The sequence below is a fragment of the Balaenoptera borealis genome, assembly GCF_965194805.1.
Source record: "Balaenoptera borealis genome assembly, chromosome: 2".
Classification (NCBI taxonomy): Eukaryota; Metazoa; Chordata; class Mammalia; order Artiodactyla; family Balaenopteridae; genus Balaenoptera; species Balaenoptera borealis.
The window spans coordinates 72068968-72086212 of record NC_138867.1 but is presented as its reverse complement, the minus strand read 5'-3'; the positions used below and the strand labels follow the sequence as shown (position 1 = coordinate 72086212).

General features: G+C 34.0%; 1 protein-coding gene across 10 annotated transcripts in view; it reads left to right on the top strand.

Moving 5' to 3' along the window:
* Positions 1–17245, top strand: part of TMEM161B (transmembrane protein 161B) — a 69022-nt gene that overhangs the window by 37966 nt on the left and 13811 nt on the right. The window lies entirely within an intron of this gene.

Genomic DNA, 17245 nt, shown 5'->3' with positions numbered 1-17245 from the left:
GAATTCGTTTTCCTTTTACAGCTAACACCATTAGATCTCGTCTCTGATTTAAAAAGGATTTTAGATCGTTAGAGAATTTTTCTTTGTTGAAATCCTCTTTATTTAGTTGAAAAAAATTTTCAAAATAGAGGTAAATAGTTTAAAAAGTGAAATACAAAGAAAGATACCAGTTCCCTGCCTTCCCTTTCCTGTCTGACTCATGTCACAGAGGAGCCACTTTTACCTCTTTTAGGTATTTCTTTTGAGATTTCCTTCCATATGTTTAAATCTTATGTGATAGTGGTATTTCTTTAATTTTAGATATTATTGCATCTTTCTCCCCATTCCTTTTCCTTCCCTTCTTTTCTTTCCAAATACTAAGGAGACAGCTTTTTACTTAAATCAGTAGTTGGTTTTAGTTACACCTATGAAAATATTATTGATAGTTAAGCATTGTAGTATCGTTACCCTCCTTGAACAGTTTTCTGTTCTCGTTGTATCGAAGCTAAACTCTCCTACAGAATTATAAACCTCAGTAGTTCAGATACATCATTTCTTTCTTTTTTTTTAAATTGAGGTATAGTAGATCTACAATATTCTATTAGTTTCAGATGTACAGCATTTTTTTACAGGTTATACTCCATTCCTGTGCTATACAATATATCCTTATTGCTTATCTATTTTATACATAGTAGTTTGTATTTCTTAATCCCATGCCTCTAATTTGCTCCTCCTCCCTTCCTTCTCCCCTTTGGTAACCACTAATTTTCTATATGTGTGAGTCTGTTTCTGTTTTACATAATACATTCATTGGTTTTTTTTTGTTTTTGTTTTTTTTGGTCATGCCGCTTGACAGGCAGGATCATAGTTCCCTGACCAGGGATTGAACCCACGCCCCCTGCAGTGGAAACTCGGAGTCCTAACCACTGGACCGCCAGGGAATTCCCTTTTTGTATTATTTTTTAGATTCCACATATAAGTGATGTCATACAATATTTGTCTTTCTCTGTCTAACTTATTTCACTAAGCATAATATTCTTTAGGTCCATCCACAGTGCTGCAAATGTCAGAGTTTCATTCTTTTTTTGGCCAAGTAATACTCCATTTTGTGTGTGTGTATGTATATGTATGTATATATACATACTACATCTTTATCCATTTGTCTGTTGATAGGCATTTAGATTGCTTCCATATCTCGGCTACTGTAGATATGAACAGTGGGATGTACTTATCTTTTTGAATTAGTGTTTTTGTTTTTTTCTGGATGTATATCCAGGAGTGGAATCTAGTTTTAGTTTTTTGAGGAACCTCCATACTGTTTTCCATAGTGGCTGCCAGATAACATCATTTCTATTCTGTTTTTCCATGGAAATATCCTCCTAGAGCCCTCAGTTCTCTCAACTTCCTGTGTATCTATTATCCTGGGATTTCCTTCACTATTTTCCCAAGAATTCCCTGTGCCCCTCTTTGGATAACATCATCTCCTCTTCTTTGGTTTACTCTCTTGTTTTGGCAGAATGCATTCTCCTATAGTGTCTTTAGAAAGTGTGGTACATTTTTTTTTTTTTTGAAATCTTGCATGCCTGAGTTATCTTTATTTTTTTTTCCCATATTCAGTTTATATTTTGGCTCAGTACAAATTCTAAGAAAGAAATAGTTTTTCATCAGAGTTTTGAAGGCTCTTTAGCAATTGGATGCCCTCTTGCTCTTGGCATATGCCTCCCCTCCCCCCACTCACATTCACCCTCCAGAAGCTTTTTCTCTTTCACCAGAATCCTTACGGTATCCTGAAACTTCATCATTAACTGTGTTAAGTTCTAGGTTTAGCTTTTAAACTGGAAACTCGTTTCCTTTAATACTGGGCAATATTTTTGTTATATTTTAAAAAATTTTTTATTGAAATTAAACATTCTCTCTTAAATTTCCACCTGTCTGGAGGCAACTTTTTCTAGCTCCTTTCTGTTTGATGTTTATATCCATATTTCCATATGCATACAAGGCCACTGCCTGATTTTAATTTTAGGCTTTAACTATTGTTATTTCACTCTGGAAATGAGGACTTAGCACATCTGCCTGGGTTGTCACCTGCCATTGATCATTTCCCATTCACCTTATCTTCTGACTATAGTAATGTCATATTTTAAGGAAGTATTCATTATTTATGTTATCATGTAAATGCTATTCACAGATAAATACTTGCCTTTTCATTTGCATTGTTTTCTTTGTACATATTGTTAATTCAACTGCAAACTCAGTATGTTCAGAAGCATCAGGTGGTATGTCAGTTTCATCTTCCTGGAGAGAGTTCTTCGGGAGGCCTCAGATAGGCCCTGTTCTGGATTGGTTAAGCTTCCCAACTGATGCACAGCTATTCCCCTGGAAGCACCAGTTATTATCTTCTTGGGGATTCTCTTTACATCTCTCAGACTGGGACTCTTTTTCTTATATTCCATGTCTGTCTCTTACTTGGTTTACTTTCTCATTTTGGTGGAGCGTATCCTTCAGTATTATCTTCAGGAAGGTTGTGTGGGAAATGCATTTTTTGTGACTTCACGCACCTGAAAATATTTTTACCCTGCATGAAAATTAACTGATCCTTTGATTGAGAATGGAATTCCAGGTTTTACATCATTCTCTTTATAGTTTTGAAGGCATTATTTTTCTGTCTTTGAAGTTCCATTCTTGCTCTTCAAGGATTCCAGTTGCCTTTCTGATTTCTGATTTTTCATATGTCCAGTATTTTCCCCCTCTATGGAATCTTTACTGTTTTTTCTTTGGCTACCTGGTATGTTGAAATTTTATGAAGATATGCCTTCTGTTGAGGATCTGTTTTCATCCATTGTGCTGGGACTTCACCAATCTAGAAACTCATATTCTTGACTTCTAGAAATTTTTCTTGGATTATTTTATTTGTGATTTCCTTTTCTTCATTTTCTCTGTTTCTGAATGCTTATTTTTCAGATATTAGATTTCCTAGACTGGTTCTCTAAGGTGCTTATCTTCTGTCTCTCAAAAAATGTTTATATTTTTATATTTTAATTTTCTAGGAGTTTTTTCCAACCTTTCCAACCCTTTAATTGAATTTTTGTTCTTAATTTCTGCTATAATTTTTAATTTTCAAGTCTTCTTTTTCTTCTGTTTCTATCCCCCACCCCTCACAGGATCATACTTGTTTTTTTTTTTAAAATAAATTTATTTATTTATTTTTGGTTGTGTTGGGTCTTCATTGCTGCGTGCGGGCTTTCTCTAGTTGCGGCGAGCAGGGTCTACTCTTCGTTGTGGTGCACAGACTTCTCACTGCAGTGGCTTCTCTTGTTGCGGAGCACAGGCTCTAGGCGCGCAGGCTTCAGTAGTTGTGGCATGTGGGCTCAGTAGTTGTGGCTCGCGGGCTCTAGAGCGCAGGCTCAGTAGTTGTGGCACACGGGCTTCGTTGCTCCGCGGCATGTGGGATCTTCCTGGACCAGGGCTCGAACCCGTGTCCCCTGCATTGGCAGGCGGATTCTTAACCACTGCACCATCAGGGAAGTCCCATACTTGTTTTAAGATTACATTATCTTCTCACGTATATTTGAGATATTGATAGATATTGTAAAAGTTTTCCTTCCACCAAGTATCTTTTTACTCTGAGTTGATTTAGTTTCTTTGGTTTGGTCGCTGTCTTTCATGTTAAAGACTTACAGAGATCTGGTGATCGATATTTGCCTGTTTATATTTAAGTGTGAGGCACTAAAAGGCTGAATGGAAGCTCTGAGCATATGGTGAGGCAAGTTGTTGAATCATCTTGATAGGCCAGAGATCATCTTTTTTAACCTCTCTAAAGCATAAATCTTCAGACTTCTTTTAGGAAGGGACAGTTTGAACTGGTTACTTTTTAAAAGTACTTCCTTTTAGTAAATACTTAGTTTTACTATCTTCTGTTCCAACACACATATTTGCACTTTCACCCCAATGTAGATAATTACGTGGTATCTGACCAGTTCCTTATCCTTTCTGAGAGTTCTGCAGGTTGCATCTTGACTTTCTGATTGAGCTTCCTAATTCTCTTTAGTCATTTACCACTTATCTGCCTGCTTTTTGCTTCAAATTTTTACTGCTTTTTCTCTTCCTATTCACTGTATTTCTGTACTTAAAAACAAATTCCTTTATTGTCATTTTGGTGGGAATTAGGGAGAGGCAAAAAGTAAGTGGATATGCTCAATATGCTATTTCTATCCAGAAATATTATCTCTTTGGTAAGATTCTCTGTTTTTTATCTTCGTTTTTAGGAACTCTGGTTAGTGAGATGTTGGATATCTTTGAATGATTCTTTAATTTTTATCTCCCCCTTTCCATTTATTTTGCACTATTTTCTTGATTTTTCTCAGTTTTCTCTTTTAAGCCTTCTGTTGAATTTTTATGTCATTTTTTAAAAGACTTTTCTTTTAAAGTTCCATTTTCATAGCACTCTTGTGTCATGGATGTGTAAGTAATATCTTTTTATTTTTAAGAATATTAATGGCTTTTAAGTTTAAATTTGCACCTTGCATTGTTTATTTTCTGAGTCTCCCTCCTCCCCCTTTTTTGTTTCAATCTCTACTGTGTTAAAGATTGTTCTTGAATGTCTTGTGGTCTTTGAGTATCTGTTTATATTCAAGAAGGAGGGGTTAAAAACTGGAAGTTTTGTGCACGTGGCTGGAGCTTGTTGATTGGTAGACTTTTTAGTGGATGATTGAATAGAGGCCTGGAAGTATTCTTCGGGAACCTCTAAATATCAGTGTCTGCTGGTTGTTGGGCCTGTCGTTTTCTCCAGAGAAGAATTGTCCATTCTCCCATCTGTGGGATCTAAGTCTGACAACCAGTGTTAAGAGAGCTGATTGGAGAAGAAGGCTCAGAGACTCAACATTCAGTGTGCAGGCGTTAACTTAACTGCATGTCTGAGTCCTCCCCCTACCCTTTGTTTTCAGCTCTTCATTGTCACCCTAAGTTTTACATAATACCCGCAAGCCCAATCTTCTCTGGTATAATATCTTTAAAAATTAATTCTTCTGGGTTTTGCCAGAATTGGGGAAAAGCTATCATCAAATCTCTATAATTAGGCAAGACAGAAGATCTGGGAAGTCTAATCACACTAATACAGACATTCAGCCAATCATCTTGTTTTCATACATTTTGCAACCCTACCTTCAGAGATCCCTGCTGTCTCCAATTCCTGACTTTTATATCATGTGTTATGAATTAATTGGCTTTCTTCTCACTGGCTTCCTCACCTTGTAGATCCAACATAGCAGAGAAAACTGAAACCTAAATCAGTTACTGCTTGTCCATCTATTTCATGTCTTCCAAAATTTGTTGAAAATTTTTTTCTACTGTCATCTCTTTTCCTATTCTTTGTTTTGAGGAGTTTTACTTTCCTTCCTGTGTAGTTTATTTAGTCAGATTTTGGGAGTAAGCAGAATTAATACTTATATCTTTTATTTTCAACCAGAGACTGCTGAACCGTCTATTAAAGCTGTTCGTGGATACCATTTAAAATACGTGATATGATTTGACATTCGACACCACTGTGCTATCTCTCTATTGACTTTTTTGGATTGATTTAGGTATAATTTAGAGTAGAAGAGCCAGAACAAAGCCTTAAGAGTTGATGTCTTCACAAGGTTTATATTGTACTGGGTAGAAATACTGATCATGCATGTCAGTTGAGAAATATCCCCAGATATTCAGTGTTGTACTTATTCAAGAGCAGATGAAAGAGCAGATTAAATTCAAGGATTTAAAATATTACTATTTAGTTCTATAGTATTAAATATATGAAAATATCATTTAGTCAGAATAAAGACCATCCCTAGACATCGTCATATGAAACACACTAAAAATATTTTAACTTGATAATTGGCACTAGCTGAATGTATGTCTTGCTACTTTTTTCATACTTTGAGTTTTTATGTTCTCTGAAATATTGTTTATTATGGAATATTCTTGTTTTTGCTTCATTCTCTTCATGGTTTGTAGCTATGATGTATTTGTGTAGAAACGCGTATCTTGATACCCAGTTTTATTTAATATGATACAGCCCTTAATACCTACTTACCAGAGAAATTAGAAAAACGTACTTCTTAGTAACTACTCAAATTATTGTTTATGTGAATAAATTTTTATCTTTCATTTCACTCAGTAATGCCTAATAATATGAGAGCAAAGGTCCCAAACAGTCTTCAGCACTGAACTGGCTCTGCTTAGTTTTAAGTAGCACACTCGTGAAAGGCACCAAACAATAGCATCCCTGCGGGAATCTAGTAGCTGGCTGTCTCTCTATCCCAGAGAAGACAGAAACTGGTGAAGGGCTTTATAATCCAAGCTATTTTCTGCCAACTTTGACCCTCCACAAAGGGGGTAGAGGAGAAGAAGGAAAGTAGAATTGTGTATGATTTTCCTTCGAACTTGTAGCATGTGAGAAAATGACCTGCTGCCTTCAATGGCATGCAGGAAACCAGAATTAAATGCCAGATATCCAGATTAACACCAAGGAAGAGTCTGTTAATAGCCTATCTTTTATCTTAGTTATAACATATCTGGTATGCCTTTCACACCCTATGAACAGTCTAGCTGCAGTGACCTCTGTCTGGCTTCTCTTTATTTTCTTATTGTATGTGCCTACTTATTAGTCAAACACATGTCTCCATTGATTACATAGGACAATGGCTCCACTTAATTCCAGAGTCACACATACATCAGTTGATTCAGAAATTCTCTGCAGTTGTTACTGATGAAATGTCCTTTGTTAAAGTGGTCCCCAAATTAGACACATATAACGTAAATAATTGGTTCACTTCAAAGTGAGGAAGAAAATGGTTTTATTTTTGTGGTCATTTCCCCCCCATCAGTTTTATTTGACATTCTTGTGTCGGACAACAGTTATAATTTTTACATAATCTTGAAAGTTTTAAAAGCACAAGAATGATTTTTTAAAACATGTGACACTAAAATCTTGAACCCTGGAACCTAAAACTGACCCATCCCTTGTCATCAGCTCTGCTTTCTGCTTCAACTGAGTTGTACATGCATCTAAGCTATGACACCTGCTTCCAGTCTTACTCCTAAACCCATACAAATTCTCAGCTCTACTCTCTTGCCCCTTTGTAATTCTAACCACCTATTTGTCCAAGTCTGTGTGTTCCGGTTCCACTTATACCAAGTTACATGGTATGTAGAAGGTAAGGGGTAAAGAAAGCCTTATAATGAGGATGGAGCAGTTGTAGTAATTGTCTTTCCTGTATTATGGCCCATAACGTCTTAGAGTCACTGGAGAAATGTCTACTGATTTCATAATATGAAGCATGTAATTTTCATTTATGAATAAAGAAAAGTAAAAAGGTAAAAACAGTGCTTGCAAAAAATCCAGAGATCCTTTGGTGGAAGTAAAACTTTTAAAAATTAAAATATTCTACAATTGATGGATTTCTTTTAAAAAAGAACCTTTTCTTATGAATAAGCTGTATCACAGAGTAATATTGAGTCAATTACGTGAATTTGAGTGAGAAGAAAGCTATTCTACAAAGAATGATAAAGCTTCTCAGTAGTCCTATTATATTTGGTTAAAGGACTGGATCATTAGTCACATTTCCACAGTGCTTGTATTTTACAATGTGGATGGTTTAAGGTACAAAACCCTATTATGTATGTTTTTAAGGCTATGTTTTAAAATTTTAATTTGTCTTGGTTGCCAGACATGCAAATTTTATACAAAGCAAAAAGTTGTGAATGGTTTAAATTGAAATAAATTCTAAGGTTTTCTGTGTTAAATATTCAGTTCTATATGTAGATTTGTAAATTAAAGGTCTACAGATTAAATGCTGTATTTGTTTGTTGTAAGAAATAGACAACTGCAGCAAAGTAGTGCAACTTAGTCACCTCTTCTGAATTCCTTAAACGATTCTAAATTACTGTATTCTTTACAAAAATGTTCTGCTTTAGATTAATAAGAAAAACGAAACACTAAACCCTGAAGTGAACTGCATAAGATATCATGTTTCCTAGTGAGAAAGGAACAGAGTCAAAGCTATTGAATTTGAGCCAAGGTACTTTTTTTGTCTTGAAAATTTGTACATAGCGTGTTTTGTCAAAACTTGATTCTTTAACAAACTTTTGGAGATCTTCTGTGACATTAGTGTTGTCAGATTATTCACCTTTCAGGTCAGAAACCTAGCGTTACATAGAGAACTTACATGGGAGATAGGACTTTTTCTGTTTATTAATATATAGTTAAGTATGACTTTTTTTTTTCTTTTAGCTAGGATATGATAATTTTCCTTCTGAATCTAAAAATGTAAGTGTAACTTTGATTGTTTTGCTCTATTTTAATCAGAAGATTAATTAATAGTTTTTTGTTTGTTTGCTTTTATTTTTTAATAAAGCCTTTGTTTTTATGCTTTCAAAAATCTTTGGCCATCATTTCTTTCCATAATCTGATTAGGTTGAGGCTGGCTGTAAGCTGTTTTGTGGCACGGGTTTTAAAATTGCATAGTAGTTTTTGGCTTGTATCTAAGAGAATTTTAACTAAAAGTAATCGAACCTTCACCTCCAAGAAAACATGAAAAAATGTTTTAGTTAAAAATTACCCAAATTTTGTTTTTTTTTAACATTTGAAGACAGGATCAGATTATTTTGACAAGGATTTTATTTGGTACCTCATAAGAATTACTTTATTGTTAGTTTTTAATGTCCATTCTATAGCAGATTCTTGGTATAGTTTCTAGGTTTCTCTTCAGCAAGAATGCAAAGTATAATGTTTTGAGTATTTCATTTGCCTTTTCTTATGGAAAACTAGATGTGTTAGGTTTGATCATTTGAATAGGAAAAAAGTTAGGGTTTTTTTTTTTTGTTAGTGGTCACAAAAACAATATAATTTTTCACGTATTAGAAAACTTGCAGTTTACATGGAAATTGCTTAGTTGAGTGGAAACGTGATCTATTTTAAAAAGGTAATTATACATTTTGTGAAAAATTTTTGAGAAATGTCTGTGAAACCTCTGTGTTTACTCCTTAGGTTACTATACACTAGATTTGTATATGGGCAAAAAAATTGGCAGCATTTCTTATCAGAATATGATTTCTTTGTATTTCTTTCCTTCTCAAAAGAGCATTTATAAAATATATTTGAATAATTTCAAGATGTTACAGTGTAGTAGACATTTTCTTAATACGAGAATTGGGGCTTTAAAGCAATGTAAGTATAAATTATGTTAAAACATCGTAGTGCTTTGACATGTATATGTTATTGAAGTTGTTATCCTAGATGAGGGAAATTTGCCATTTTTAGAAGTAAAAATTAAGCCTGTTCACTATTTCAAAGCTCTTATCTCCAGCTCAAAGATAAATATATTTAAAATACTTCCTACTGTGTAAATCTTCCTACCTGTCCTTGATTTTTCTTTTCTGTTGTAATTTTTGTATCTATAAATTATGACCTAATTCCAGTTGTGAAATACATTGACATTAAATTAGAACTTTAAAAATGTCAGCCACATGGCAGAAAAAAATATATTCCATCCCTAACATTCTCTTTATTTCAGGGGTTGAGATTTTATAATATAAAACAAAATAAGCTAGCACCCAAAGTAGGTGGCCCGTTTAGCTAGGACTGAGGGGTTAATTATAATTAACAAGGGGGAAAATTATTAAAAAGAAAATGACTATTTGCATCAATGGTTTTGCATTTATAGTTTTGAATATTTACTAATATAATATTCTTTATGAAAGTCTAATGTACAGGATGATCTATGAAAATAATAATAGCAAGATAAAGGTAGGGAGAAGCATTTACTCAAGTGAAGGTACTTGGCCATTATTTCCATTAAGTCATAAATAAATAAATGTTATATTTTTACCTAGTAAGTGTTTTTTGTTATACATGTACTGATAGAAGCCTAATTTTGGTATTATCATAATGTTATTTACATTATTGAGTTGTATTTGTGTACCAAAGGGTTAAAAATAACTATATCTAATTTACTTGGAAATTGTGGACAATTAGTAAAGAAAGATCAGATCAAAGGAAATAGCTCTTAGAGAAATTTTATTTTGAAAGCCATTTCTATAGTATTTCATGTGTAGTTTATTATTTATTTTTCTATATGAATAACTTATTGTTAATAAGCATATTCATGGGATTAGAGAATAAAAGGATGTTTCTTCCTTATTTAGAAACAATCCGTTATATAAGTATTAGAGAAATTTGGTAAGTATCTCAACCAGAGACTTTGTTAATCTCTTAGCTAGTACAGAAAGTCTCTGTAAGTGATCTCAAAAGAAAGTTACCACAGTTGTTAGTAAGGAACTAAATGTGGTACCATAATGTAGTTATTTCTCCTGTCTCTTTAAAAAAAAAGCCAGATTTATATTCTGATATGTCTAATGCTAACAAAAGTCTTCTTTTTAGGAGATTTTTGTTTAGTCTATACTGTTTGGGTCTGTTATATATTAATTGAATAAAATACACATTGCTCTAAAAATATGGTAGGATAAGCAGTTGAGTTTTGAGTTGAAACATAATGAAGCATCTACAAAATAAAATCCGAGAATAGACTTCAGTTGGTTCAGCAAATCTTTATGTAACTCTTGGCCAGTTTCTTCTTGACCAGGAATGTACTGTTAAGGGTTGTTGCTGGAAAATACTCAGATTTTTTTCTTATTTTATAGGGAATGTATAGCTGTTAGAAAAGCTGCCTATTTACTTCTCTATAAAATAGGTGAAATACTTGTTCTGTTCTGTCCTGGGTGTAGGTATGTCACATCTTTGCCAGTGAAAGACTTAGACTGTATTGAAATCTTAAGGTTTTTATGATCATAGTGTTTAACAAGCATGGAAAGCTTTTCTAACAGTTGGTTAATGTTAATCATCATTAACATTTTACTATTTTAATTCATAGGACATGGAAATAATCTCAGTGCATATGTGTTTTACACTGTGAATTTGTGTGTAGTTTAGGTTCTGTTAAACTCTAGGACATAATATACTTTTTTCCAGAGTGGGGGTACATTGTAGATCAAGATTTTATTAAAATCTAGATTGAATTTTCCAAAATGTTAACTTTTATTAAATACTATATATACATTGTTTATATAGACAAAAAGTACTAAAAGTGTTGTATTAAAAACCAAGAGTCCCTTACCTTCTTGCCACTTCTTCTGGTCCTGTTTTAGCTGTTTATTCTGGCTTTAAAATTTTTTTCATATTTCTAAGTATAATGCTTATACTACTGACACTTAATTCATCACTTGTAATAGTCGAGGACTTTTCTTAAACTGTCATCCTCTGTTTTCTCTTTTTTATGTTCTTAATATAGTTACTTTACAATTTTTGTTGAAATCAGTTCAGTGATTTTTAAAAATTTATTTATTTTATTTATTTTGGCTGCATTGGGTGTGTGTTGCTGCACGTGAGCTTTCTCTAGTTGCGGCAAACGGGGCTACTCTTCATTGTGGTGCGCGGGCTTCTCATTGTGGTGGCTTCTCTTATTGCGGAGCATGGGCTCTAGGCGCTCGGGCTTCAGTAGTTGTGGTTTGCGGGCTCTAGAGCACAGGCTCAGTAGTTGTGGCGCACGGGCTTAGTTGCTCCGCGCCATGTGGGATCTTCCTGGGCCAGGGCTCGAACCCGTGTCCCCTGCATTGCCAGGTGGATTCTTAACCACTGCACCACCAGGGAAGCCTTCTGATTATTACACCTATATAAATATTGTTCATATGTGAGCATTATAAGATATTATATCTTCTTTTGCAGTTTTTTCATTAATTAATAATTTTTTTAAATTTACTTATTTTTCTTTGTGTTTATTATTAATTCCACTAGCTTTTCAAAATAGTTATTTCACAACGTCACTTATAATTTGTATTAGTTCCTCTTCCATCCCACCCCCCACCCCCACAGAGATACCCTTCCCAGAGACCTCTGTTCTCTGGCTTTTATCTGGACTGGTTGACCTTTTGGCTTGCTACACAACTATCATCCTGGGACTTATTTTTGTTGTCATCCTAGGAATTCCCTTTGCCTTTCTCCCAAGTTTAATTTCCCATTTCCAGGAATCAGTGTTTTTCTCTTTCTTGGTTTGTTGAAATGTTTTGGTGGAGCATCTTACGCATGTGAGGTAACGAGTTTTAGACTTTGCAGTTTTGAAAGTGTCTTAATTCTCTGCTCTCATTTATTTAATTGATATTTTGGTTGAATAGTGAATTCTGGGTTGTCAGTATTTTTCTTCATAATTTTGCAGACATTGCTCCATTGTCCTCAGTGTCAAAAGTTGCTGTTAAGAAGTACAATGTCATGATGTTTAATCTTTTGCATATGACTTGTTTTGCTTTATTTTTCTTTTCAGAAGGTTTTCACAGTCTTCTCGTTATTTGTCTGGTTTTTGAAGGTTTATGATCATGTGCCTTGTTGAGAATCTTTTTTCATTCTTTGTGCTGGGCTTTTGGTAGGCTCTTAATTTGGAAACTTCAAGTTTGGAAATTATCTTGTACTATGTCTCTGATAGTTTTTTCCCTTCTGTAATCCTCCCATCCCCTGTTCTCTTTCTCCCTCTCACTTTTGTTAGTCGGATATTGTGCCTCCTGGATTGATCATCTCATTTTATCACCCTTTCTGCTTTCTTATATCTGTGCCACACTACAGCTCAAGGTAGCTTGTATACTTGGCAAGTGAGTTATAGTAGTAAGCGCTATGAGTTCAAAAGAGGAAGGGAATGGTCTGGGCGGAAGAGGTAAATTGTAAGCTTCACGAAGGATGTGGAGCTTGAGCTGAGCCTTTGATTAGGTAGAGGGAAGGGAAGAGGGTAGTTCAGGTAATAAGTTATGATCCAAGACAGTATAACTGTTACATTTAGGCAACGGTAAATACACTGTTCTGATTTAAGTGGAGGTTTGGGGAATATTGAATGAAAGCTTGAACATATGGGCGTAGCTAGATCATAGTGTACATATCAGAATATTGTTTGTGTGTTTACACTGTGGGTTATGGGAAGGTTTTGTTCCAACATGGAGCTCAATAAGTAGTTGGTTTTAAGCTTTATCTACTCTTCAGTATGAATTCAAGATGTAGGCATTATAACCTGGATTTGGTTGCATCTAATTTTGTTTTTTTTTTCCCTTTAGCGTTGACATATTTGGTAATTTATTTAATAAATCTGTGGTAACAAAATTTGGCAGTAGGTATAATCTTTGAGAAATTTCATTTTGGTCATTTGATATCACTTTTGGCTAAAGATGTTATTTTGCTTTGTAGTGTAAGTGAAGGAGTTGGAAATTGTACCTTTATAGACTCTAGTATCCATTTTCAGTAAAAATGAAGCAGTGTTTTTCCAACCTGGGCTCGGGGCCCTCAGGCAATGAGAGAGATCATAGCTAAATCTCAAAAGCATTTCATTTGTGGTTTTGGAGTTTTTATGTTTTGTTTTTAAATCTTTTTCCTTTTTCCTTGTTATCTCCTAATATGTAAGCTCTTCGTTAGAATGCCAAGAAAGAGATGGACCTGTAGTGTTTGATAGTAGTAAAATGAACCACTAGCTTTGTTTCTTTTATTTTTAAGTTTCAGAGAAGAGATAGATGAGTAAGGAGCATGGGATTCAGAATATCCTGGAGAGAAAAGTTTGAGCATCTGTATTCTAGAATCTCATCACCACTCTTAAACAGTGTTTTGTGTTTCATAAAACTGCATCTTGAAAGTTGAAAGTTAGATGAAGTTTCTTTTAAGACTTGTAAAATTGTTCTTAACTTGCTGTCTTAGAAAACTTGGTACTCTACTTCATTGTAAGAAAAGCTACTATTTGCATGGGGAAAAGCTCCAGTAGTCCCCTTTAATTAAAAATCAGATTTTTTCTTTGTTACTTGCTTTTGTATTGTTTACACTTAATCTGGCTTAACTCTTATTGAAGTGATTAATATCACTTATTAATCATAAATATGATTAGGTTATGCTTTTAAAATTACATAATTTTAAAAATAATTGTATTATAGACTCTTATAGTGCTGTTCTCTCCTATAAGGAGAAGTTCAGAAGATTAACCAGGGAAGTCTTAACTTTGTAGTTTTTCTTTATTAATTGAACTACTAAAAAAATCATTCGTAATGTAAATTTAAACTACAATGTGTTTATTACTTTGGTTAATTAGAAAACTCTTCCAAGAGCTTAGTTTATGCAAGATGGTTTAGAGTTATGCTTTGTAACCTTTTTTTTTTTTTTTTTTTTTCTGCCTGCACACACAGCTGACTCCTCTCAGAGGCATCTTTCATTACAAACAATATATCTTCACCTAGGTTAATGGGATGGGTGTGCCCTGATGGTGGGGCAGGTCCTGCCTTTATCTCCCCTAGCTGGAGACTGGTGATTACTGTCAGAGTTCTGACCTGGATACATAGTCTTCCTAATTTTTTTTCCCTGTAAAGTCTTTTTACTTTAAGCAACTGTAGACTACCAGTGTCTTTGATGTGAGAGCATAAATGCAAAAAGTCTGAAATGAATGATATTCTTACAGAAGAGGAGGAGAAAATAGTGGTAGGATATATGCAATGATTAAGTTATAGAAAAGTTTAAAAAATTCACATCACATCTTAAAATGACATGGAAACTAAATGTGCTTTGTTAAACCCCCATCAATCATTTTAATTGAAATTGACATCCTATCAATTTGACAGCCCTACTTAAGCTTAATATAACAAAATCATGCCAACTTCTGCAGTGATGTAGTATAGTCTTATTGCTTATAAATGATTTAGTAGTTGTTAGCCAAAATAGGAAGAGGATTGACAACTATGTTTAGGGGAAACTTGAACAATAATGTTAGGTGATTTTAGAAAGAATTTCGAAGGAATAAGACATGGAAATACCACAAAATTCTTCATTACAAAGTAAGAACTAGAGTGTAAATATCACTCTTTAAATTCTTACTGTAATTTGCAAAGATTGTTGGTTTTACAGATATGTAAGACTTGAGGATTTATTTCCCTTGTTGTAAAATAATTTAGCTTCCCTTTTCCCCTGATGTTCAATATCATAGAAAACCTGACATCTATTATTATGTGGATTAGCTCTTTTACTTCAGTAGAGTTTCAGATATCTGTGTATTGCAGTACTCTATAACCAGAGTACTGCAGAGTTAAATTGAGCAAGATAACCTTGTGTCAGGGTGCTGAATATTTGATGGAGGAAATAATGTAAACCAGTGGCATTTCCATGTTTATTAGTTTTAATTTTTACATTAGAGCAGTAATTTGTTAATAAGAACCTACTGTATAGCACAGGGAACTCTATTCAGTACTCTGTAATGACCTATATGGGAATAGAATCTAAAAAAGAGTGGATATGTGTATATGTATAACTGACTCACTTTGCTGTACAGCAGAAAGTCACACAACATTGTAAATCAACTATACTCCAATAAAAAAATTTAAAAAAAGAAGTAATTTGTTCAAATACTTGACCATTTTATATATATATATATATATATATAAAATATGTATACATATATATATATATGTAACCTGAGTTATGGTGAATATAAGAAGACATTTTTATTTTTTTAACTATATGGATTAAAAAAATTTTTTTTTATTTTTGGCTGTGTTGGGTCTTCGTTGCTGTGCGCGGGCTTTCTCTGGTTGTAGCAAGCGGGGGCTACTCTTTGTTGTGGTGCACAGGCTTCTCATTGCGGTGGCTTCTCTTGTTGTGGAGCACTGGCCCTAGAGCTCACGGGCTTCAGTGGTTGTGGCTTGCAGGCTCTAGAGCACAGGCTCAGTAGTTGTGGCGCACGGGCTTAGTTGCTCCGTGGCATGTGGGATCTTCCCGGGCCAGGGCTCGAACCCGTGTCCCCTGCATTGGCAGGCGGATTCTTAACCACTGCGTCACCAGGGAAGCCCCAACTATATGGATTTTTAATTTCCAAATCTCTTTAAAAAGATAGTTCTCTCTAAACATAATAACAAAGATATTAATTTTTTAAAAATTTTCATTGGAGTATAGTTGATTTAAGAAGACATTTAGAATGAAAGTAGCATACCTGGTAAATGTCTTCAGAAGGTGTATGCCTAAATTCTATAGTATTTCTGGTTATATGGATCCTAAAGCATGTATTTGTTATAGCAAATATGAAAACATGCAGAGGTCTTTGTAGTCAAAAAGTTAATAGGGTATTATCTAGCTTTTCATGATCTGGTTTTGTTTGTCTTAAAAGGAAATCAGGTACTTAATTTATAGAATGTAGAATTATAAGCAATATTATAATAGTCTGTAAAGAAATATATTAAAAAGTTGAAATAAATTCCTGGTATAGCAATTTTTAGATTGTACCTCCACCTTGCATGTAGATTGTATTCTGAAATGCTTGGAAATAAAATAATCTTCTTTTTAGAGAAATAATGCGATAAATGGCATTTCCTTTCAGATTAGCCCATGAAAGTTCATTTGATCTATAATTAGCACAAAGACCACATTTTTTTTCCAAAGAAAATAATTCTATTGCTAGTAAGTAATTAGGAAAATAAATTTTAGCAAGTATTTATCTTGAATCATGGAATTTGAGAAAAAGCAGAGAGGTTTGTGTGAAAGGGAGATTAGCTAGAGTGGGATTAACTGAGGTGAGAACAGTGAAAGTCAGGAAGGGGGATGATACTCACGGAAAAATGAGGTGCTTGACTAAAGGAGGTTAATAAAAACACTTCCCATCACACACTTCGGAGGGCCTCGTTGCCCCAGGAATAGGTGGATAAAAGTGAGCTATTCTTATACTTCATTTTTTGTTTTGTTTTGTTTTTACATTTAAAAGAGGGAACTATCTTCTAAATAAGCCTTAAGAAAACAAAGCCTAAGCCTTTATAAAACTTAGAACATCCTTCAAATTTATAACCCTGAGTGGTAAATAATTTGTATTTTTGTTATTACCATTGATAAAAGCAGATCTTAGATTAAAACTTTTTCTATATTATTTTTTTACTTTGAGTATATTATCCCAGAGAAAGAATTGTTTTTATCTCATTCTTCAAAAGGTCTGTTTACCGTTAAAGCATAGAATTAATAGTTTCAGCTTACCTAAACTACCATGTAAAACATTATTTCTATGGCAAAATTTGTTCACTGATTGTTTGAGTACCTACTATGTGCCAGGCACTTCTTTTGGTGCTCTAACTAAGCAGTGCACAAGAGACAAGAATCCTTGATATGGAGTTTACATTCTAGTAGAGATTTATTTCAAGTTGCATTTGAAAGATGCAAGAAAGTCATCTGTCTTTATTACCTTCTTGT